The sequence below is a fragment of the Lampetra fluviatilis genome, chromosome 14 (assembly GCF_964198595.1).
Source record: "Lampetra fluviatilis chromosome 14, kcLamFluv1.1, whole genome shotgun sequence".
NCBI classification, from domain to species: domain Eukaryota; kingdom Metazoa; phylum Chordata; class Hyperoartia; order Petromyzontiformes; family Petromyzontidae; genus Lampetra; species Lampetra fluviatilis.
Genome location: NC_136288.1, coordinates 4,456,671 through 4,480,070, shown reverse-complemented (window position 1 = coordinate 4,480,070; position 23,400 = coordinate 4,456,671). Strand labels below are relative to the sequence as shown.

General features: G+C 43.2%; 2 long non-coding RNA genes across 5 annotated transcripts in view; one reads left to right on the top strand and one right to left on the bottom strand.

Moving 5' to 3' along the window:
* LOC144935830 (uncharacterized) overlaps positions 1 to 3,845 on the bottom strand; it is a 38,110-nt gene extending 34,265 nt beyond the window's left edge. For 3 of the 4 annotated variants that reach the window (XR_013637353.1, XR_013637351.1, XR_013637354.1), the window contains exons 1-2: positions 3,819 to 3,845; positions 3,527 to 3,701 (exon numbers count right to left, since the gene is read on the bottom strand). This is a non-coding gene — a long non-coding RNA (uncharacterized LOC144935830). The remainder of the gene's footprint in view (positions 1 to 3,526; positions 3,702 to 3,818) is intronic. The other variant, XR_013637352.1, reaches the window with a different exon arrangement.
* The window catches only part of LOC144935831 (uncharacterized), a 67,064-nt gene extending 55,209 nt beyond the window's left edge, over positions 1 to 11,855 (top strand). Inside the window, exon 3 of the long non-coding RNA XR_013637355.1 lies at positions 11,613 to 11,855. This is a non-coding gene — a long non-coding RNA (uncharacterized LOC144935831). The remainder of the gene's footprint in view (positions 1 to 11,612) is intronic.
* Positions 11,856 to 23,400: the final 11,545 nt, after the last annotated feature.

Genomic DNA, 23,400 nt, shown 5'->3' with positions numbered 1-23,400 from the left:
TGATTGTGGGTTCAAACCCAGGGCGACAGCAATATTGGCTCAGCATTGCATCACCTTAAGAAATGCAAGGGTAGCTCAGCTAACATCACTTTGGCATAACCTCACCATAAAATGTAATGTCAGTGGCTGTTTTCCATAGCGGCATTAGGTGTTCCCATTTAAGGTGCAGTTTTGGTAAGGTGCCATGATTTATGCGCTGAAAAAACACATAATTGGAATCACACCACACACTATCTAACCGTGGCATATGATTGAATTCTACACAATGGCTCCTTGATACAATCTAATGACTAACTTTTACCCGTGCTTCTGGTTAAAGTTTATCTCACTGTTGATGTGTTCACCCTCCCAGCCCCCAAGTCAACTTGTTCCAAATTGATTCTCAATGTCAAGCCAAGGTCCACCACAGCAGTCAGACAAGAGCACTGTTAGAATAAGTTAAGCAATACAACCTAATCACACACTTTGTCCTTGAGCAAAATGCTAACAAACTGGAGATGCAGCAACTACTGTTTCAGTAGTTGCTGCCCAACACCAGCAGTGCTATATAGGTGAATTTTTCATATATGCTCGGCAATTGAATCAAGTGTCCATTATATCTAGCAAAGTCAACTTTTGTTCAAGGTCTCCATTCTTTGGGGACCCAGGAAAGTGCAGTTATTTTTTGTTGCAAACAAACTCCGAGGTGATCGGAGAGATCTCTTGGCGTGGTGGTAGTTGATGCATTGGGTACATTTCTTAAATTTCCCTTCCTGGGTATCTATCTAAATCGGTACATCACAGTTAGTCAAGCAATAGATCACTTTTGGTGAGGTAGAGTGACATTACCCTCACCTCTTCCAAGATGTATTGCTAGCTTGAAAGACTAGGCCATTGTGGATTACCTTCCACCAGCAGTGGCATGAGCAAGAAATGACAATGCTGCTCCTTTACCTTCTGGCAGTAACACCAAAACAAACCATTTCCGACCGTCATATGCAGTCTGCAGGGTCTTTAACGCCCGCTCCACAGCAGACAGGTCACTTTGGTAACGCCCTCCCTAAATGTACCAGGCGACCACAGGGAATTGAACCATCAAGTGCTCAAATGGCTCTGCGGCAAGAGTAGTGACTGCCTTTCCCAGTTCTGCCGGTACTTGGGCGCCGTCTGCGGCAAGCATCAGCACTCTTTCATCGTCAGGGTAGCTCTTGATCGTGACCCATGATTCCTTTGCTGCCAGAATACGTGTGGCAGTCACTTACTGATTCCTTCACCGAAGCATCCTCTTCAAATGGACTCCTTCAGGAGATGAAGTTTCTCCTGCAACACCTTTCTTTACCTGTTTTAATGTCTTACAATTTGGAATGGCATCTAATAAGGGAGAGGAATACATTGGTGTAAAATCAGTTCTGTGTGATACGAGTGAAATAAAGTTGAAAAATCCTCATGGATTTCATGTAAATCGGAGAACTACAAAAAATGTTAAGGAGTGGTTTGATGCCTTTATTAATCACCGGTGTGCAGAGTTTATCTGCATGTGCACGGCGCATGCAGTTATGCCACAGATGTGACGAAGTATCTCATCGCCTATGACCACATCACCTAGACGTGCCCGATCTCGTCAGATCTCAGAAACTAAGCTGGTATGAGCCTGGACATTGCTCGAATGAGAAACAGCCATACATGTTTTCGGCAACAGAGGGCAATGCAGCAAAAAACATTGTTGTACTGTACTTCTACACTACCACATGCATTACCCCCACTTACACCAACGCACACTGATTGGCACAGTAAAGTATGGTTAAAACAACCACCACGATCTGTACGACGCAGGCAGGCGATCATCCAGCAGTAAACTGATAAAGTACTGCACATCTACAACATCATAGTACCTGTAATCAACAAAAGTGAACAAGATCCATACATACGCATACTATGGCCGACTCTAATCAGGTAATACGAATACATTTTTTCCTATGTTCATGTTATATAAAATAAATTTGCCGTAGAGACAGCTACAAGTTTTATTTGTAATGCGTTTCCACCCCCCATCCTGTTCATGAATTGATCTTAGCCATAACGGTAGCAGGTGGCAATGATATAATTAAATTATAAGCTACACCTAACATGCAGAAATTCACAAAAGGTTAAAAGAGTCAAAAGGATTTCCACACTGAAGCAAATTCCACAGAGAAGCATTGACGTGCACACACATGCGCTGATAAATGTGGTTTATAATTTTAGCTGTTCAACAAACCCTTGCATAAAATGTTCATCAATTAGCTGAAACATTAATGATTAATGATTACACACGCAGTTAACACAAAGGGCTGCTGAAGCAAATCACTTTGCAGCATGTGAGTTTTATACAAAGCACACTGTACATGGCATTCTTTTACTTTTTTCCCATGGTTGATACCAACAGATATCTCATGCACCCAGTGCCCTGTTTACAAATCATGTCCAAGTACAGGGAGACCTCGAGGCCAGCATATTCATTTGCGATTTTTACCCACGACTCCTGGACTCTGCCCGCTATGTTCTTCTCATGTATGCGAGGACGTGCTGCCACTATCTTGGGCAATTGATCGGTAGAACGCAGAGGCTAGGTTGCCTTGTGGAATGCTGCCAAGGCAGTTACAGAGAGTTTTTTTTCTACATTCCTGAACAAATAACAAAATCTTGTTTATTCTGCGTGCTGGTGTAAAATAAATTCCACGCAGATGGCCGCGTGCATGCAGGCGCAATGTGTGCAAAGTTGCTTCGCGAATTAAGCCAAGAAATGCCCCTAAAACTCCGCCCCGAAGAAAATATATCCGCACCGTGCACTTGCACAGCAATGGCGAAGAGGTCCCGATACAAATTTAGATTTAAAGCTTTCGTGACTGCAGGGATTCATCTTCTTGGTTCTTTCGGTAAAGTCACGTAGAATGGAAATAATAAAATAACAAAAAATAAAACATAATTAAATATTTCTCACGACGTTTCGGCCACAACGCAAGCAGCCGTCCTCGGGTGGAGAACAGGTCTGTCGAGAAGACAGAGTCATTCAGAAATATTTTATTATGTTTTATTTTTATTATTTTATTATTTCCATTCTACGTGACTTTACCGAAAGAACCAAGAAGAAGGTCCCGATACGTTCTAGAGATGTCACAACACAATCGCGATGCCACGGTTACACTGTTAACACGAATTCCAACGCAAGCCGCATGCTCATACGGCCGAGTTACTCAATGGATTCACTTCACTGCGTTTGCCCATCGCAAACTAAACACCAACAGCATCAAGCAAAACCGGCGAGCCGGTTCCTTAATAAATAATCACTCGTGCAACATTCGTTACGAAGCAGCTACGGAGTTGAGTTTGAAAATCCAGCCTAAACTTTTAACGTGCAGCAAAACTTCCAGGTTTTAACCGATGCAACGTTACCTATTAACAATAACGAGCGTGATATCTATCGACGAAAATAACGACTTGTGACAAATGGCATTCTGCAGCACAAGCAGGGGCTGCGAGCAGAAAAACAAATGTTGAGGTTACTCACCGGCAAAAAAGGAAGCAGCCGACTTTGTTCTAACAGCAAGACCGAGGTAAAGGCTCCGCTGCTGTCGAATGCAAACATCGCACTGCCGTTGTTCAGCATTTGCTGCACATTCACACCGTGCTGGGCCCACCAATGGGGCTGCAGCCTCAAAGCCTCCTCCTCCTCCCTTATCCACCTGCATTAAACAAGAGAACGGGGGGGTGGGGGGGGTGGGCAGCGGCAATCTCCGCAAGCCAGCCAAGCGATGAGCCTCGCTCACATTAATGCGGTATTTCCACCCACCCCCACCCACCTTATTTCTTCTTATCCTTTCACCCCCCGCTATTCCCCTCTGCGATCGCACGTGCGACGTGTGCACGCCTTGGAGCTTAATGACCCTTCAAGGTCGTGTTGGGGACCGAAGCGCGCGTGTGTGTGTGTGAGAGAGAGAGGCATTCCCCTTCGTCGCCGCGCTCAATACGCACACACTGCCCATGCTGCAGTTTTCGGGACCTGAGCTGCCAAATAAATCTACGTTGGCAAGCACGGATTTTTTTTTTGCTTTACCAATAACGGCCATGAGCGTGCAGTTGATTCTGGGCATTTTACCCCCCCCCCCCCTTTAGCATAGTACGTATTTATAGTCACGTTCAGTGCCCAGTTTAGCCCCTATGTGCGAGGGAGGCAAGTCAGCTGGATTTTTGTTTCATCAGGAGAGGGGGGGTACATTAGTTTCTCCCTCTCCCCCCGCCTTGATCCCTGCCTTCTCTTCAGGGTTCCCCCAAGCGGCCCCTTGAGATTGGCTCTCCTCTCGGTTGTGTCTCCCAACACCAGCCATTCATAAATGACGGCAATCAACCAAAGAATGCTCAAGTTGGAAGGGTCCCCCGAGATGCATTGTAAGTGCCTGCCTCGTCTGCCCGTGAATTAATCCGGTGCTGGGGATCGCGCGCTCCTACACGCGCGCGGGCTGCGCGTTTATATTTGAAGCTGTACGCCGGCGTAACCGAAGTGTGCACTGATTCACTCGTTATAAATACACCGTGGCCCGTTCTAAAATAACCACGTCTGCCCGCTTCGCCCGGGACCGACGGTCGCGAAAAAAAGTGACGGAAAGAGTGATCGCGTCGCATGGGCCGCAGTGCGGGCTTGCCGGAGAAGGCGCCCGTGTGCCGGTCCCAATGCCATGAGATGTGCGCCCGACGATCAATCCGCTCGTCGACTGCTACAGCGCGTGCGTGGGAAATTGCTCGGAGCGAGCGTGCCTCAAAAATGCGTGCCCTCCTATCAAGCTCTGCATATCGTCTCGTGCCAATGGATCTACAATCGCTGGAAGCTGTACTCTTCAGCTGAGTTCAGTATCATTCACCGAAATGGTGTAGATGAGTTCGTGTGGTTATTCGGTAGCACGTTTGCAAGAAGAAAATCTTAATCACTTGAGCAAGGATCCATGTTTGTCAGCGAATTCGCCATGGATGCGTTTTTTTAGGTGTGTAATTTGGGCTCCGACACTGGCACACAAGAATGATGCCACAGGATCTGTGATGTTCAACTTCACAGCAGATGGCATGCTTTGGCAAATCCTTCCGGAAATTACCCAGTGGCCATGGGAATTGAGCCATTTACTCTGTGAAAATTGACTCGACAGAGAACACTCTGACCACTAGGATGGCCGCTCACCCTGAAAATTAATACAACTTCATCCATTTTTTTCAGCGTTGCAATCTTTTGAAAAGCATGCGCAACAAAGTGAATTTACCCACGTAACCTATATACGGAATTCAAATGTACAGCAGGTTTAATTAAGCAAACTCTTAAGTCACAGAAAAAAAACTAGCTTGTATTAATAAGACTTCGTGTTACATCAACACTCATTCGATCTGACACAAATCTGTTAAAACAATACATGTTGTGTACACAATGTATTTACTCAAATGTGTTATTGATTTTTTTGTTTGTTAAACACACTAGTAGAGAACCCGTTGCTATGTAACTCCACTCACAATATTGTACTGGAATCAGTAAAAGTTATGTTTTATATGTAATAAAATGCCAAAATAATGTGTATTGTGAGGAATGTTTTACATGCTCCAGGTTTAAAAATTACATTAATAGGAGCACAAATAGAAAAGTTAGAACAATTTTAAATCAACCTTGTCAGATTTTTGTATGCATACTTCCACCTATTTGGTCTTGCTATATAATGTTTAGCAAAATTCGTCTGCCATTTCAATTCAATTCAACGTTTATTTGTTGCATGGAAAATCCCACTTAACCAGTTACCAGCTAGTTTTGGTGGCAATTACCTGGAGCTCCTCATAAGAGTTATTGTTAGGGTGGAGAGAAGCCCAGCCAGCAGCCAGCCAGGAAACTTGAGGCATAGATTATTATTTGTAATAGTAGTTATTATGTATTGGTTACATGTCAAAGCACACATTGGGAATGATGTTTGCAATTGCAAAAATATATGTCCGTGTTGTTTTTCACGGAAATTCATGAATATATCAAGAGTTCAACAAAGTCCAAAAAAGTAGTCCACATTACTCAATATTTTAATGAGGCCCAGCTCCAGCACCCTCTGGCATGGAGAGCCCCAGTAGAGCTGTTGTGTGCGGGCCATCATAACAGATCTACACCGTTAAGGACATTCTAGATTTGAAGCTCTCGTGACTGCAAGGATTCATACTCTTAGGTTTTTTCGGTAAAGTCACGTAGGTAAAAATAAAAATAAATAATTATTCTATTATTATTTCTATTATTTGTATTATTTATTTTTATTTTTACCTACGTGACTTTACTAAAAAAATCTAAGAGTACCGTTATGGACAGTCAAATTGGGTGGGAGACCAAGCGACATTTAGTGGTGTGTGGCCCATCACAGCACCCCGTATAGCACCAGGCTTGATTTTAATTGTTTTAGTTTGATGAACTGCTATTTTCTGTAACATAATATGATTTATCAACCAATTGGTCCGAGCTAGACGTTTGAAATTAAGTGGAAATTTATAACAGCAGCATATTAGGAAACATCAAAGCCAAAGTTAATTCAAATCACCTGCTTGTTTAAACAAGCAACGATGAGGCAGTCATCATCATTGGCAGCCCTAAGCCAGGGGTGGAAACTCCACATTCCTATGGCAGGGGGGGGGGGGTCTGTCCATAGTAAGATCAACATTGACTTCCCAGAAAATGAAACTAATTTTATCAATACCAATGGGATGATGAGCCGAGTCAATACCAAACTGCAATTGTAACACCCAACCTTCCGGTCCGGTTGTCAGTCAAGCGATCTAAGCCCAGCACCACAATTCTTCTTTTTGGGGTAAGACGATAGATGTGGTGCTTCCGTGCATACCCTAAATATCTGGGTAATAGACATAGAGACGGAGCCGAGGTGTAAAACCCATGATTCGTGTAGACCAGTGGCATCACCCACACACACACCCAACCAAAGCTGCCGTACACAGCCACCTTTGAAAGCGATGAGGCTCCAACCACAAAACCACTCTCCGGAACCGAGTGAAATTATCGGCTACACGAGCGTCTGCTGCGAGAAAAGTAGGCTGAGATCACCAGCGCTGAGCCAGCGATAAGCTGCAAATGACACGCAATTAATGGTGATTTTGCCGACATGAAAAGTTTTCAGAATTTTGCTCGAAAACTCTTTTATATTCCATTTGTTTATTATGGATGCGATGTCCCTGCAATGCCAGAGTGGGTTTCTGGTATTCATTTATTTCAAAAGTGAATTGTATATATTTGTGGCAGTTCTATAATTAAAATGCATAAATCTTGCCACGTTAATTCATTGATAAAAAAAAACCTTCTTGTTAAGTTTATAGTTTTTGAGATACAGTATACCAATGAGCCTTCTTTTCTGTTGTCTTCTCGCGATTTCTAAAATTTAAAAAGCTGTTTAAAAAAAAAAAGATGTGTTGTATGTAGGTATGTATGTTGAACTGAGTTCTCACCGTACGTAACGAACCGTTGTTAATCGGAGGTGTTGACATTAGAGTCCAGTCAACTGCTATATTTGACTAGGTAATTATGAATAATGCATTAAAACAATCTGTCACCGAATATCCGTACTGTGACCATCACAATACAAGACAGTTTTGTGGTGAAGCTAAAGGTGCAGCCCTGCAATTGCTTACTTGCGCCACTGCTGGCAGAAGGCCCTCCACTGGAAGCCCGTTTGAGAGGATATTTTGGCCTTCTCTTCCATGGCAGGCCAGAACATCTCGGAAGATACACACTCTACCCCATCACACCTAACCTGGCGATAAACGTCTAAAGTGAAATGCCCCCTTTTTAACAGTTGTTACTTTTAAATTTGCCATTTGGGATATAACATCAACAGTGGTATACACTTCTGCAAATGAAATCACGGGACCTTTTGCATCTCCTCGACAACTTTGATAGTTTATTACAAATTTTACTGAGCAGCTGTGGGAAATGAACCATCAGCACTGTACAGTATGAGCTAATTATGTGGTGGGTGCAATAACCCACTCGAACCTGGGCTAATCCATCCAGCACTTAAAATACAGCAGCACAAATATTTTAATGACAATGTCAGTCAGGTTTATACCTCATGATGCGTAGACAAAATTTCTTCCCTCGCACAGCCATATTCAGTTGCTGCGCATGCTGATTAAAATAGTGCAAATGTAGACAACAGATTGTTCTGTATATGATATCATTTGTTTCTTAACAATAATTGATTGCAAAGAAAACGGCAACATATGTTATATTCTTTTCATTATACCACACGCGGTTAGTCACTTTATGTGCATGCTGTTGAGAGTAAAAAAACACTATCATTAATATAATCACCGCAGTTGAATGTGCAACTTTATGAATCGGCAGTGTGCCAAACTGTTTATTTTATTTATAAGTACCTTGCGAGAAGACAGGAAAAAATGCAGACAATCAACAGTGAATAGCAACCAACCGAGACAACTGTATCTGCATCCTAATCAGAGACAGCTTAGTTGTACAAAACTTTTCAACACTACTTGGATCTCACTGGCATTTGGACTTCTGAAAGCAATTACTTTTTTTGCATGGCTGGCTGATGGCTAAATAGCTGTATGGCTGAATGAATGGCTGACTCGTTAACTGGTTTTTTGTGAGGTTAGATCGCTGGGTTGCTGGCTGGCTGAATGATTGGATGACGAGATAGCTGGATGACTCGTCTGATAGCTACATAGCTGGCTGGTTGTTGGATGGCTGGCCGCTTCACTTTTGGACAGCTTAGATGGCTTTCTAGCCGGTTAGATGACTTTCTGACAGGCTAGATAGATGGATGGCTAAGCTGGCTGACTGTGACTGACCGGTTGGCTGTCAGGCTGGCTGGATGTGATGTCTGTGCTTGGCTGGATTTTTTTTTGTCTGGCTATCTGGGTCGTAGGCTGGCATGCCTTGCTGGCTGGCCGGCTGCCACTCGTCGCAAACACTTTCAGCCCCCCCCCCAACCCTATGACGGACGCCCTCTCTCCAGGGGACATTTGATCCTCATGGCAGTACCCCGGAGTACCAAATAATACAAAATGGCCGAGGCAATTAAATATTTTATTTCTGAGACACAATTTTGTCAGGGGTGTATTTAACTCCGTGACTGGGGTACCAGTGAATCCGAAATCAGTGCTACTCCGCGATGTCAAAACGCAGCGAGGACGATTGCGCCGAAACCCTGAACACTCGTACCCACCGTAGCGGTGCATCGTGTACAGCTCGTCGAGATGAGTCGATTGCCGCATCGCCGACCATCAACAGACTAAGCATGACTGCATCACGGACATTATGCGAGAGCCGGGGCACTATGGAACCCCGGGGTACCACCATAAGGTTCATTTCACTGCGTGGCTCCACCCTGAAGCCAGGCACTGTACCAGTGGAGAAACCGCACTCGGGTTCCGGTGACTGCTCCCCGTACCCTCTGCGCCCCCAGAATGTCCGGGCGCCGAGACGGAAAGGATGCAGCAGATGCCAGCCCTTGGTGGGTGCATTCTTGGGCACAGCTCTGTGCCAAAGTGGGCAGAATTGGATGAAGCTTCAGTGACTCAGACTCGGCTTCGCTGTCACTACAGTGCATAACTTCACGAAGCCTCTTATTTTGTCCACCACCCCCTATGCATGTGCACGGTTGTTACAAAGGTGAGAATTACTACTCTGGGTGGTGTGGTATTTAAACTGTGGACCGTAACTGCAATCTGGAGACTATATGGCACCGCGCTGCACATAATAAAAAAAAACTCGACACGAAAATGCCCCGTGCCCCGAACGTTGCCAGCACTTTTCTTCATTCCACAAAACTTTATTTTTCAGCTCAGCTCAAATTAATTATAGCTGTGAGCAGTGCATTTATGGAGAGAGATATAAAAAAAAACATGCTTAAAACCCCGTAAGAGGGATGTGGTGAGTATTTTAACTATCACAATTTGTTTTACATATTTCAAAGGTCATGGGTCAAATCTAATCATCAATACCATCGGTCTCCAGATGCTGTTGGTCAGAAAGAGCCCTGACTGGCAATTATTAATCAAGTGCTGCGATTGCCACACTGACAGATTGGGCAAATATAAGTATCTCATAGTCGACATACTGTAAATACTACAATGAATTGGTACAATGATAATATAATCGTATAGTTGTCCACAGTGGTTGTCCTATATGGAGAGGCTGGTCCTTGCTTTAAATCATTTGAATGTGGATTTTGTTTTTGGCACTGGATCAGGGGCCACAATGTTCTTTTGGACACGGATTCATGAACTCTTTGAACTTTGAAATGTTGTACCGTATACCGTACTCTATTTAAGGCTCTCGTTACTTTCAAAAAATAAAAACATTTTATATTTACCTTACAAAAAGCCAAATTAGCCCGATAGAATGTAAACGTAAAATTCCTTAATTATAAAGAATTCGCCTTTTATGCGTACTGCCGAGACCTACGACACTAGTTTGAACACATAGATTGCAGTACATTATTTTGAATACCTCATGTACCCAAGTGATAGTCCGCTGAGATTAATTACCTCTTCAATCCAAATGGGTTTGCAAGTCCATCGTATAAACACTCCCTTTGGCTATTCCACGGAGTAGCACAACACAAATGACCAACCAAACCCCATTCCACCATTATAAACTTTGACAATCGGCCGATGACGTTGGCTTCCGATTAAATTATGAAGTTATTTTTTAAAAGATGATTTCACCAAAAATCTGGCTGGTCTGGTGCCGTCCATCCAGTGTGGTACTGTGGCCTCAGGGAACCAGAGGTGTGGACTCGAGTCATGTGACTTGGACTCGAGTCAGACTCGAGTCATGAATTTGATGACTTGCGACTCGACTTGGACTTGCATAACAATGACTTTGTCCCACCTATGAGATGTGGACTCGAGTCATGTGACTTGGACTCGAGTCAGACTCGAGTCATGAATTTGATGACTTGCGACTCGACTTGGACTTGCATAACAATGACTTTGTCCCACCTCTGCAGGGAACTCACCCTTCGTGAAATTGCAACATCAAGTTTACGATAATTTCCATAACGTACCTATGAAGACCGGCACAGAACTCGAGGGGGTGAGTGGCCAGCACCACCTTTGTCTCCCCAGTGGCGATGGGTTTTTTTTTACACACCGCACCAGGTACTCATTTGAGGCCGAGTCGACCTAGCGGAGTCCCAGGACCGGTTCAGATAATCGCTATCGCCGGTGTTGGCCGGGAGCGGGACTCGAACGCGGCACGCCGGGTGCGCAGCGCAGCGCGCTAACCACTGCGCCACCGCTCCACACAAGGACAACGTACGCATTGACACACACACACGCGCGCAAAGAAGAGACAGATCTCACTTGTTACGCAATCAGTATTGTACATACCCCCCTGGTCAGATGAGTGTGGGGAGCAGGGAAGTCTTCAAGTGCTCATCTCCTGCATGAGCAGTCACTCCAAGTGATCTCTTCCTCCGGCATTCATGAGCAGCAGCTTGCTGCACTGTTAACACCCCCCACCCCCCAAAACAGCCACATTCTTGGAAGTAAGAACAGCAGCTACTATATTGACGTCTCTTGCCCTGCTCCCACTTTTGCCGTCTCTCTCGTAGCAGCGGAAAATACTCCTTGAAGATTTGCGTACGCGCACGTGCGTGCGAGTTGTCTCTGCGCACTGCGGGGCATTGGGGACGACTGCTGCGCTACACCGGCGAGACATCGCACGCAGGCTCGAGGCTCAACACTGCACGCTCACGGACTGCTCGCTGGCTTCTGCAAGCCGCAGCAGCCGCTGCCGACGGATACGAGCCGGACTAAACGCCCGGCTGCTCCCTGGGAACAACTCACTTGCTCACGTTCGCCGCCTCATGTGCGTCCGTGGGTATGACATTGCCATTCCACGTGAAGCATGCAATTTGCATTCGGTTAGAATTCTACTGCATGTGCAGATGTGGACCAACCACAACAGTCGTAGGGCTAGAGAACAACCGAAACTATACTTGAAAATACAGCGAGGGCTTTAGAGCTTATCCGTAACATCTTTTGAACGTTTTTTTTATTTACCAGTTAAGGCCCACTGAGAAGCTATCTGGCCACAAATGGCAGCTCAATGAAATGGCTTGTCATGTGTAGATGTATAGCAGCCAAATACTCTAAATGCATGTTTCTCAATGTGGAGTGCATAATCATTATCAGCATTGGACGATCCACTGCTGGATGAAGGCCTCACCAAGTTGCCACCATGTCCCATGTACACTGTCGCCTTCCAGTGCACATGGCTGCTCGACACAGAACAGCAAATAGGTTGCTGGCATTAGTGTGGCAGGGTTTGAGTGTTGTTCTTCCTCTCTCTATCCAGCTGTTTCCTTCAAGTGCTTTGGTTTCCTACCACAAGCAAAACACTACAGAAAATGTATTTGTTGAATGTCCGAGAGCAAAGGCCTGCAGAAAAATAAACTTAAAACTCGGCGGTGAGCTGTTACGGAGTAAATAAAGAAATAGTTACAAGCGAACTATATTGTGTTTAATGACAAACCATGAAGCTTAAGAATTACAATGCTGGTCTTAACAGGCATGATTGTATCCTTGATGCTCTGTTTGCATGTATCAAGCAATGCATGCTGGGCAAGCTGGAATATACAACATTTCATATCGCGCAGTAGTCTCAGTCAAAACACGTGTGTTTATTCATACACTGGTTCTATTAGGTAGGGCCTTGGCAACAGTGGTGCCAGTGGTTATCGCCCTGTGTTGTGAACCTGGTAACCTGAATTCGATGCCAGACCAGAGCTAACATCAGCGGCGAGGAATATCTGAACTCGTCCTGCATCCACCCAGCCCCTTCCCAACCCTGCAGTCACCAGCACATTGCAGAATGGTAACACCCCCGTAACTGACCACAGCATGAGGGTGCCTTCGTCTAGCAGTGGATTTACAAAGGCTGTAAGTAATTCTAGATTTGAAGCTTTCGTGACTGCAAGGATTCATATTCTTAGGTTTTTTCGGTAAAGTCACGTAGGTAAAAAAAATAAAATAAAATAAAGTAAAATAAAAATAAAATGATATAAGTAGAAAAATAAAATAATATAATTATTTTGTTTTTATTTTACTTTTATTAATTTAAATTTTATACCTACGTGACTTTACCGAAAAAACCTAAGAATATGAAAAATAAAATAATTATATTATTTTATTTTTTATTTTAATTTTTTTAATTTACATTTTTTACCTACGTGACTTTACCGAAAAAACCTAAGAAGCTGTAAGTAATTATTGTTGACAATGGTGTATGGTGGGTCGTGCCTGTTATCCCACCATTTGAAGACGATGATTAGTGGCTCAAAAAGGGGCATGATAGCAGGTGGAGTTACGAGCCGGGACTTTGAAATGGAGTCTTCTCTCCTTCTACAATTTGTCTTTTAGCCAGCTTCTCCCGTTTCCTCACACATGCAATACACCAATTTAAACGGAATTAGCCAAACATCCCAATGCAGTGCCCATCTGAATGGTATTGCGATTCAGTGAGGATACATTATATCGTTGTGTCTTATTTTAATAAAAGGTTTGCTAATTGCACTATCTTGAAATTACTTTTCAAATGTACTTTGAGATGCACTTCTGCAATCAGAATGAATTAATACTGCCTTGTGAGTGTAAATCGATTGCCCCATCATCGCATGTAGCACAGCTTAGCAACAATGGTTGCCATGCTTTTAATATTTTATTCCAGTAGTAATTACGTCCTTAAACATGTCTACTTGTCAAGTGGCTCCATATTGTGTATTCATGTAGCCCACGTGTTATTGCAACACTTGTAGCATTTGCCTATGCACACATTTCAAATACCAAGTTAAACATAGAGTCTGACATTAAATATATTAATAATTGCTAATATGCCAAAGCTCAACTCAAAAAGTACAGCGTTTATTCATTATTTGTGTCTCCTAAAGTACTTTTTTTTCTTAAACTCTGACATTAAAATGGAGACTCAACAGCATGAAAACATACCTGGTGGTTGAGCACATCTGATATCATAATAGGACGGTACATATGCTGCTTGTGCTAGAACGTGAGCGTACGGAATGCCACAATCCTAGCACCTGCGCACGATTGGATTTAACCACTCCACAGACGCGCTCTGCCCCTTACTCCTATACGAAGGATTTTAACAATTATTATATAATAACAAGAAACCACAGCTTCACAAATAGTGTTTGAGCCATGAATGGACGGATGGCCATACACTGCTTCAAAATAGTTAGATATTTAATCTTCTTGGGGCTCAGTAGAAATGCCCAAGGCTTTGAAGCCAAGTCAGTCAACCTTTTTGAGAGTTTTAATGTGAGTGGGAGAAATGTCCCAAGTCGCCGTGTCTGCCTGCCTTGTTGTTACCTCTAAAAGACATTGACAAATGAGGTGTGTACAGGGCTCAGGAGGTTCAAGACAGGGTCAGAATTTAAAGCTAGGACCGCTGAGATCCTGATTTAAAAGCCAGGCCCCTTCCCAAAATAATACCAGGTTCTAACGTAACCGTGATGTATCATTTCCTGTATTTTAACGAACGATAACAATGTTTTATTTTACCAGGTATAGCCCACTGAGCGAAATTGCTCTTTTTCAGGAGCAACCTAGCTACAAATGCTAGCTCAAAAAAGTGGGTTATTTACGTGGAAATTGTTCGCAGCCAAATACCCTAAATATGGACTTGGAGAACATGCAAACTCCAAATATATAAGCGTCAGGGGTGGGGTCGAACCCACGACCTCCTGCATACCAGGCAATGTCAAGGTCTTTTAGCTACGAGAAGGTTCCATGAGAGAATTAATGCGGTTTTGCTATTCTTCCATTGAATGAGCGCGCACGACAGTGTTTTGCTATATAGTCCGTAGTTTAGTTTGGGTTGCATGGCCACACTCGCATGACTGTGGCTTGTCTTTAATTGCCCATTTATGAAGGAGATGTTCGCATTGGCCTGTTGCTATTCTGATGCAGTTGATGGTTACACCAGATACCAGTGCCTTTGAGGAATATCAAGCCAGGAGGCGTGATGTTTCGGTCTCGAATTACTGGAGGTGTTTATTCTGGACATACTTTTTTTTTCAGTTTTTGCCTGCGTTCTTCTGGATCTGGGTGACCTTCGAGGATGGCGATAGCATGAACTCAGAAGCGAGTTACATCGTTTAGGTCTTGGTTGATGGGTAGGTGGTTGTCGTTGGCAAAACAATCTGTAAACGTCCTTGTAGTTTGCATATCTGCGGATATTTGGTGGCAGAATGTTCATGTTCCCTTTATGATGCACATTGCTTTATTTAATTGTGCATCTAGCAGTTTTGTGGACAAACACCCGGACCAAGCTGCAGCATAACACTCTGCCACTGAGTAGATCAGTGATAGGGCAGCAGTTCGCAGCACACAAGCTGAGGTGACCCAGCTTGTTTCTGCAAGTTGCTGTAGCAGACCGATTCTTTATTGGGTATTTTCACAAATCTGTTTTATGTGGGGCTTGAAGGTCAGGCCTCTGTCCGTGATAACCGCGATATATCTTGGAGTGGGGCCATAGTGCACTGGGCTACCACAGAAGGACACATCAAGGGTGGCATCTGCTGCATGATTGTTCAAGTGGAACACGCTTGTGGTGGTTTTAAAGGAAAATCACGTTTCAAACTTGATACAACACCAATTACGCAAAGCGCTTCTACATAACACAAAAAAAAACCTCCAACCATAAATGCCACCAAAACCATCCATTCCCACCTCCTAGTGACCTTAAGGGCTTTTTGCCGGAGTCCAAACTTTCTGATCACATGCCGCAGGCAGTCGTGCACCAAGCGCTCGGCACCGTGGCAATTAATGCCTCGCAATTAGCGGCCGTGTTTGTTTGGTGTGCCTGCTCAGCACCTAGCCTCGGGGCGCTGTATAATGTGCGTTCAGCTATGACTTTTTGGTGTTCGTATGCCGCACTTTTGCTTTGGGAATTAAGACACTCAATCCACTGCCAATATCCTCTCAGCCATGGCAATGTTGTAACGTTTTATGGCTGCGTGCCTGAGTGCTCTGAGATATTTAACAGGGTGACCTTCGTTGCACAGGACACTGCATACACAGTCCTTTAAATGCGGTCACAGGCCTTTAAAGTTCCCATACAGTAATTCACCTCTGCGGTGTAGGTGTTATGGCCCATGTTATATGCAGCATTGATATTCAATCCTTCAAAGACTTTGGAGAGTCTTAATTTAAATTCTTAGTTATGGCGTTATATTTGAAATGTTGTTTGTATTGCAGTGCGTACTGTATGCGTTATTACATATTAATGTGTCTATACTCTGGGTCAATGTGTGTTTGTCTTTATAAATATACTAGCGGGAAGTACCCGGCGTTGCCCGGGTCGAAAAAATATTTCAAAACTACTCTTCAAAATCTAACAGCAGTGCGTACTGACTGTGGTGGTACCTGCTATGATTACAGCAGTGCATACTGTGGTGGTACCTGCTTTCACTACAGTAGTACATGCTGACTCTATAGCAGTATTTATCGACTCTATAGCACAAGTACTCACCTGACAGAGTGGCGAGGTGAGGCCTAGTCCCGAGCAGAGCCTCCAGCTTCGCCTAGATTGTCCAGCCGGCCGAGGTGGCACCTTGGCTGGGCTGCTACCCCTGACCCGTCCAGCCACGATCTCCCCGGCAGCTCTGCAGTAATATCTACGGCCTATAGTGGTAGCATCTAGCGACTGTATAGTAGTAACTGCACGCATCGGGGTGGGGGGGTATCACACAGTGAAGATTTAAGCTCAGCGTTTAGTCTATTTTTATAGCATTTTTAACGTGAAAGAAAATGTCGCCTTCACTCCCACCGAAAGCGTGCGACTTAGCATGGGCCGTCCCCCCCACCAAAGGCGCGAGAGTTGGTACGGGCGTGCACGCGTCATAAATAAAAAAACATTTAAGCGCACAAAAATCGCACTAAATCGCTAATTAAACTAATTTAAAGTTGACGGATTTGAAAAGGAATAGCGCTTGCTCACCGCGGGGCTTACGGCGTGGTACCTGGCTATTTGTATTTAGCGTAAACCCCACCGTTGGAGAGGCAAATCGTTCACAAACGCGCGAACACACACAAAGCCACACACAATCCGACAAACAGACAATTTTTGACTTTTATATAGATAGATAGATATGTGGGTTGCATATAGGAAGGTATCATTGGTATCTGCCCTTGGTTTAGCCGACCCGAAGGTTAGCTCTGCCTAAGATCAGTACCTGGTGTAGTGTGGTGTCAACATCAGAAATCTTAAGGCGAGTGCATCTCTACGTGTGAGGTAGTGAGAACATCGCCTTGCTGTGGTATGCTGTCCCTAATAGGTGTGCACTAACAGCACTGAAGAAAATACTTGACTTGCTTAAGAATGTATGCATTGTGCTAAATTACCGTGAATATTATTTTTTTCAAGGTTTCCGAAATCGGCTTCCTAGATAGGCTCGTCTCCTCGTTCGTCTTGCACATCGTTATAAATAAAGGACTTAATTGACTTTTGTAATTTGATGCCACATAAAATGAGATTCATTACACAGTCCATAACTATATATGCGGTGCGTGCAGGCATATACCATACAGAGATTTAGGGGGATTAAATCTCAGCAATGAGATGGGTCACTAACGCAGTGGCTTTACGACCACTGCCTTTCCACGGGGCGAAGATGACAATGCTGCCCGGTCTCCCTGACCAATTGCTCTTGTGTGTTTATTACCCCTGCACAGGGAAAGAAATGCAGCAGAGATGCGTGCAGCCCACCTCCTCACCAAGGCCGTATCGTGGGAAGAAAAATACCTCACAATACCGGAATAGAGGAATACTATATGTAAATGCATTGGCTTCAGTCGTGTGTTATTAGGCAACTTTTTTTTTACAGGATTTAGATGTCGTGGAAGACTTTAAAATGTCCCAGGACGACTACCTCAAATGTATAGTTGTCATGGAAAATCCCGGACAGGTGGCAACCCGACCCCTTCCACAGAGCGATGTGAAATTAGCGTCCCTTCTTTCCCAGGGGCCAAGACTGGTGGGCTTGTCACCAACCAACTGGCTGCAATGGCTTTCATTCAGATCGCGTGCTCAAGGCAACTTCACATGGGCATGGGAAAAGGACCTCATTTAATAACTGCCAGAACATGGCCCACAGTCCTGTGATTAAGTGGGGGGGGGGGGGCGAAAGGCTTGGCTTTGTGGTACAGTTGAGCAAAAGTGCTCGAAGGCAAAGTTCAACAATTTAAGAGTTGCTCGGTAATACACATATAGTAGTCGCTAGATATAAGCACATCTTATATAAGCACGACTCTGATATAAGGAACGCGTGCCTACATTCGACCGGTGAAGGACAACTTCTGATACAAGCACATGTGATGTATAAGAACAGCTGGCCTTCTTGCCAAGGGGGTGTGCTTATATTGATATTCTGCTATACTTATGAAGTATATAGGATGAACCAGTAAATCGTTGCGTTCACGTTCGCGTCTATAGAGACGTGTTTTACTTAATTTGTTAATGACCGCTAGTATATTTTATTGTTGTGGCCCGAGGTGGTTGGGATAGATTTTGCCCATGACACCAGATTACTCAGTGGCATTTCTTCAAATGGATAATCCATGCTGAAGACACTCAATAAAGACTGAACCAATCTTGTTAAAAAAAAAAACTAATTACAACAGGTAAACTTTTGTCCAGAACATGCAAGGGGTTACTTTTTTTTAAATATATTTTGGATTTTATTTAAAAATAATATTTTTGCCATGTTAATCTCTGCAGTACATTTACATGCATCTAAATCTGTTTTACCACCTGTCGACAATTGAAACGTGTATCTTTCATACCATGTGTGTCGACGATTATTATTTTTGTTCTATCGCTATTTTTGAATGCACAGTCACATACACATTAAAATGTATATGTAATATTATGTAAACCAGAAATTTAATATATTCGGAAATATATTTTCCAGTTAAACAAATGTTCACGTGGAAGTTGATTTTCCACATTTTTTAACTACAAACAACGCAACTCATTATCCCCTCCAGTTTGTAAAAGTCCTTCCAGCTAGTTGTCAGAGCTCTAAAAATATAGAACAAACGTCAAATTGTGAACCTGATTTTAGAAAAATGCCCTGTCAAAAAAAAAAGATTAATGTGATGCTGTCTTGATGCTACTCTTTCCACACAACCATGGGCCCTGCAATGAATGTGGATTCAGGAAAATAGATTCAGTGGAATCAAATGGATTTGACTCAAATTGAGTTTAGTGGATTCAGTGATTAATAGCTGTCAATGTGCAGCCTTTTAATCACCGGAAGGATTGCTTCTCTTTTCCTGACAGTATCATAAAAGTTCAAAGAAGCAACCCTAAAAATGATACATTCAGCCATGAAAATAAAATAAAACACCACATTCACGTAATCAATACTTTAAAACGTGAAAATCACGAACTTAAAAATATAACCACATATCGCTTACGACTGTGTATGGGTTTGTTATTGTGCGGTGTAGCCTCCGATGGGTTATTTGTGTTGCACGTTTCGCTCCACATTATGGGACCTTATTCCTAAAGAAGCTTCTTCATCATGTTGCTTGACGCCATGCCATCGGAGAGCTAATGTGTCGCCACGTTGAATATGTGTCATGAATTTCATACCTGTCATGTACTGTATATATGTGATAACGTTCATTAAACAACTCCAAATGTACCATGCATGTAAACTAATTTTATTTTCTGGAATTCGTTACAGAGAGTACAGCAACATTGCAATAGTGAGAGCGACTCTGGAAGAGACAGGGCAGAACTACTTGCAGTCTATCCTCAGTAGGCAGATCTTACCAGCTGCGCAGGTGGATACGTGGTTCCCTTTATGCCTGTCTGCTGAAAAAGCCCTCAGAGTTGAATTCGGCCCTAGCTGACAGCAACACCAAATTACGGCACTGCATTGCATTACATTACAACGGTGTTTTTTGTGCATTCGTCGTTGACTGAGCTGAGACACAAACCTGCCACGCCACAGAGCCTGGTTTAATATTGGGCTGGAGCTCCAGTGACAGCTTCGTATTTTTTTTGACAGATGTAACAAAAAACTCATTGAATCACATGGCCACTTCTTGTTCGTAAACTCTATTTAGGAAAGCTTGGAATAAAGGAATATTGCATTTTGGTGTGGAGCTGTAGAATCTTATTCAAAGGCACTGCATCGTTTCATGATAATGGACGACTAAAATCTATCGATTCGAGGTGGCCAGGTGGCTAAGATATCAGAGCGCTGAGCTGGTGTAGCTGTGTAGAGGGTTAATGGTTTAAGCCCAGTCATCAGTGAATGCACACAACACAAACATAATTACATTTAGTTTGGTTTCACTCTAAAAATATTTTTTTATGAATTCCACCTCTGAGAATTTCATTTGGTGGTTTGACTCATGTGTTGGACATTGCTCTCAATGGGAACGTGCTGTCCCTTTTTACGTGAAACAGGTCATTTTAATGGATCTCAGGAGTTGCTCTGTGATATCTGCTTCTGCCGGCTGTTCTCTAACATGAAGGGTCACCCTGCGCTGTGAGAAATGGCAAAGGATATTTTGTTTACACTATGGGAACCTCATTTGCCAGTAAAAATATGATAATTGGTTCTTTACCCTTCTATCTGGCAACAAAACTGACACCTTTTTTACAAGGAGTCATGTTTGCATATAACCGTCATCTGGTCCAACCCATATGAGACTAGGCTCTAAGGAAAGCTGTCTCGGGTGTGGATCAATCAACTTTAAGGACAGTGCACATTATCAGAGTTATGTTCTTTTGTTTGTATTATGACTGCAGGTATTGCGGTCTATGCAAACATGACTCCTTGTAAAAAAGGTGTCAGTTTTGTTGCCAGATAGAAGGGTAAAGAACCAATTATCGATATTTTGTTTGTTCAACACATAGGCTTTCGCGACCAATACTATTGTAATAATGGTCGTGGAAGCGACTTCTGGAATCCGGTCTTTATTTGTCTTTCTTTACAACACTCCTTCACACTGCTGACAGACAGCGTGAGAGGGATAGAGAGAGAGAGACGCGCGCAGCCACGTGGCTGCCTGGACCCCCACTCTCGCGTGGCCTCTCACTCCGTTCGTTCCAGTTCTGACCACGTGTTGTTCGTCTCCACCCCTATTTAATACCCGGGTCACGTGGTACCTTTCCACCAATCCTGGTTAGCCTCTACGGAAACTTCTAGACTCCATCGTAGGCTCCCGGGACCACGCCCCTGACTCGTCTCCCCATTGGCTGTGGCTAAAGCCAGCAGAACCAATCCTCTACTTACAGATGTCACCTTCCCGTTACATAAGGGCCACGCCCCTAGGCTTCCCCCCATTGGCTATGGACCAGGACCGGCAGAGCCAATCATCGTAACGAGTTGTGATCCGTCAGTGACCCGGATATATCTTCACATTACACTATTAAGAGCAGAGCCTCACCATTCTGGCGAATTGCCTGATGATGCTGGATGCAATTACCAGCGAAACGTCGTACTAAAAAATTGTAAATGTTGTGGTTTCACGCTTCAACACACCTGTGGGCTAAAGCAGTGAACTATTTGTCTTTTGTCAACGTGACACTTTTTTGCTGATTGGCTGTGTCGGGTGGTGGAGGGTTACAACACATTTATAAATAACGCAATCTAACCCAAAAACGTTGATTATGATATTTTGTTTCATGGCACGATCCTAATAACACAATCAAGATAAAATTGGGAGGGGGGGGATATATGTTTTTAAAGCCATTATTTTTATTACGATTTCGGAGTTAGTAAGTTGAACACCTTAATCGCTTTCCCAAATGTTTGTCAAGGCCACTGTGGTAGCAAAGGAGACGTGAAAAAATAACTCTAACAGACAGTCTGATATACCTATCTGAGCAGTTCCTTTTACAGAGAGGACATTAACTATTAATGGCTCTCTTTAGAGTGTCACATGAGATCAGCCCTAGGCAAGGAACGGCCCGCTGCAGGAATAGAGGGGATTTTTGAAAGCTGCTTCCAATCCAATTCAATGTTCATTATTTAACCAGGTGTGGGCCCATTGAGGATTAATTATCTGTATTGCATCGGAGATCTGGGACCCATATATACACAATTTATTTGCAGGTAACCTCATACACTTTGGGTTTTTGCTATGACACTACAATTTACTCTTGCAATTTACATCAATGTCGTTAGCATTTACGAATACACTGCATTTGTTTCATGCTGCGCAAACCTAGTTGTAGTGCAAACAGGATGTAGGCACACAATATAAATATACAGCACAGGCTGTTGGAGCAAGCTCCATGAGCAAACACTTTTGTCTCCCAAGTGTTATCATTTCTGATTTAAGGCTGAGTTGACCCAGAGGAGGCCCAGGTCAGATTTAGATGCTGGTGTTATGCAGTCAGGAATGGCACCCTGTATAATGGTTCTAAAGCCACTAAAATGACAGCCGCTATTCACAACTAATTGGCGGTGATTTCACCACGGCTCGTGTACCAAGCTGGGTACACACATACACTCATCTATGTACATGATGTGGTTACCAATAGTATTAATTGTATTAATCGACTAAAATAACGCTCTTACAAACCATAAACGGCCTAATTGTGATGCAGTTGGCACGTTTGTTCAACCAGTTATTTATTTACTACTGGGCTATTTGGTATTATTAGCTGTACTCAAAGAGACAGCCTGGCCCAGGCCTCATAAAGCAACAGTTTTATTGTTTACTGCTAAATGTGGCTGCCCTATAAAGCGCACGCAATGACCGTCAACCCTCATTGATCACGAAACATTTTTTTTCCTGTTGCCCACATTCCAGATTTAATTTTGTAAGTAAATAACTCCGTCCAACATTAGCATTTCTGCAGAAATAAACTAACACGCTTGAAAATGAGCCCTTTCTTAAAATGTAATTTCCGAATATTTCTTGAACTTTCTGGAATTTATAGTTTGCTTTATAAATGCCTCCATGGATTACGTACAAAAACATGGGAAGTGTATTGATATACAGACTGCTCCGTTTATAAACAACCCAATAAAATAAATGGGAAAATATATACAGAAAACTACAACATATTATATTTAAGAGCCTCCACATACCTACCACCAATATGAATACACTAATACAACACATCAGGTATAACTTATTTTTGAAATAGTCAATCACCTTTTGATAAAAATATATAAAGTCATTAATCACTGGGATATACATGTAACAAAATAAACAAGCAATGTCTACTTCATATATCAGCAGCATTACCCTGCATATACATTAAATTAAACTATGGGAATATGTAATAACAATTATTATTATAGATATTCCCGTGAAAGCATCACTGAGTCTCAAGACTATTCA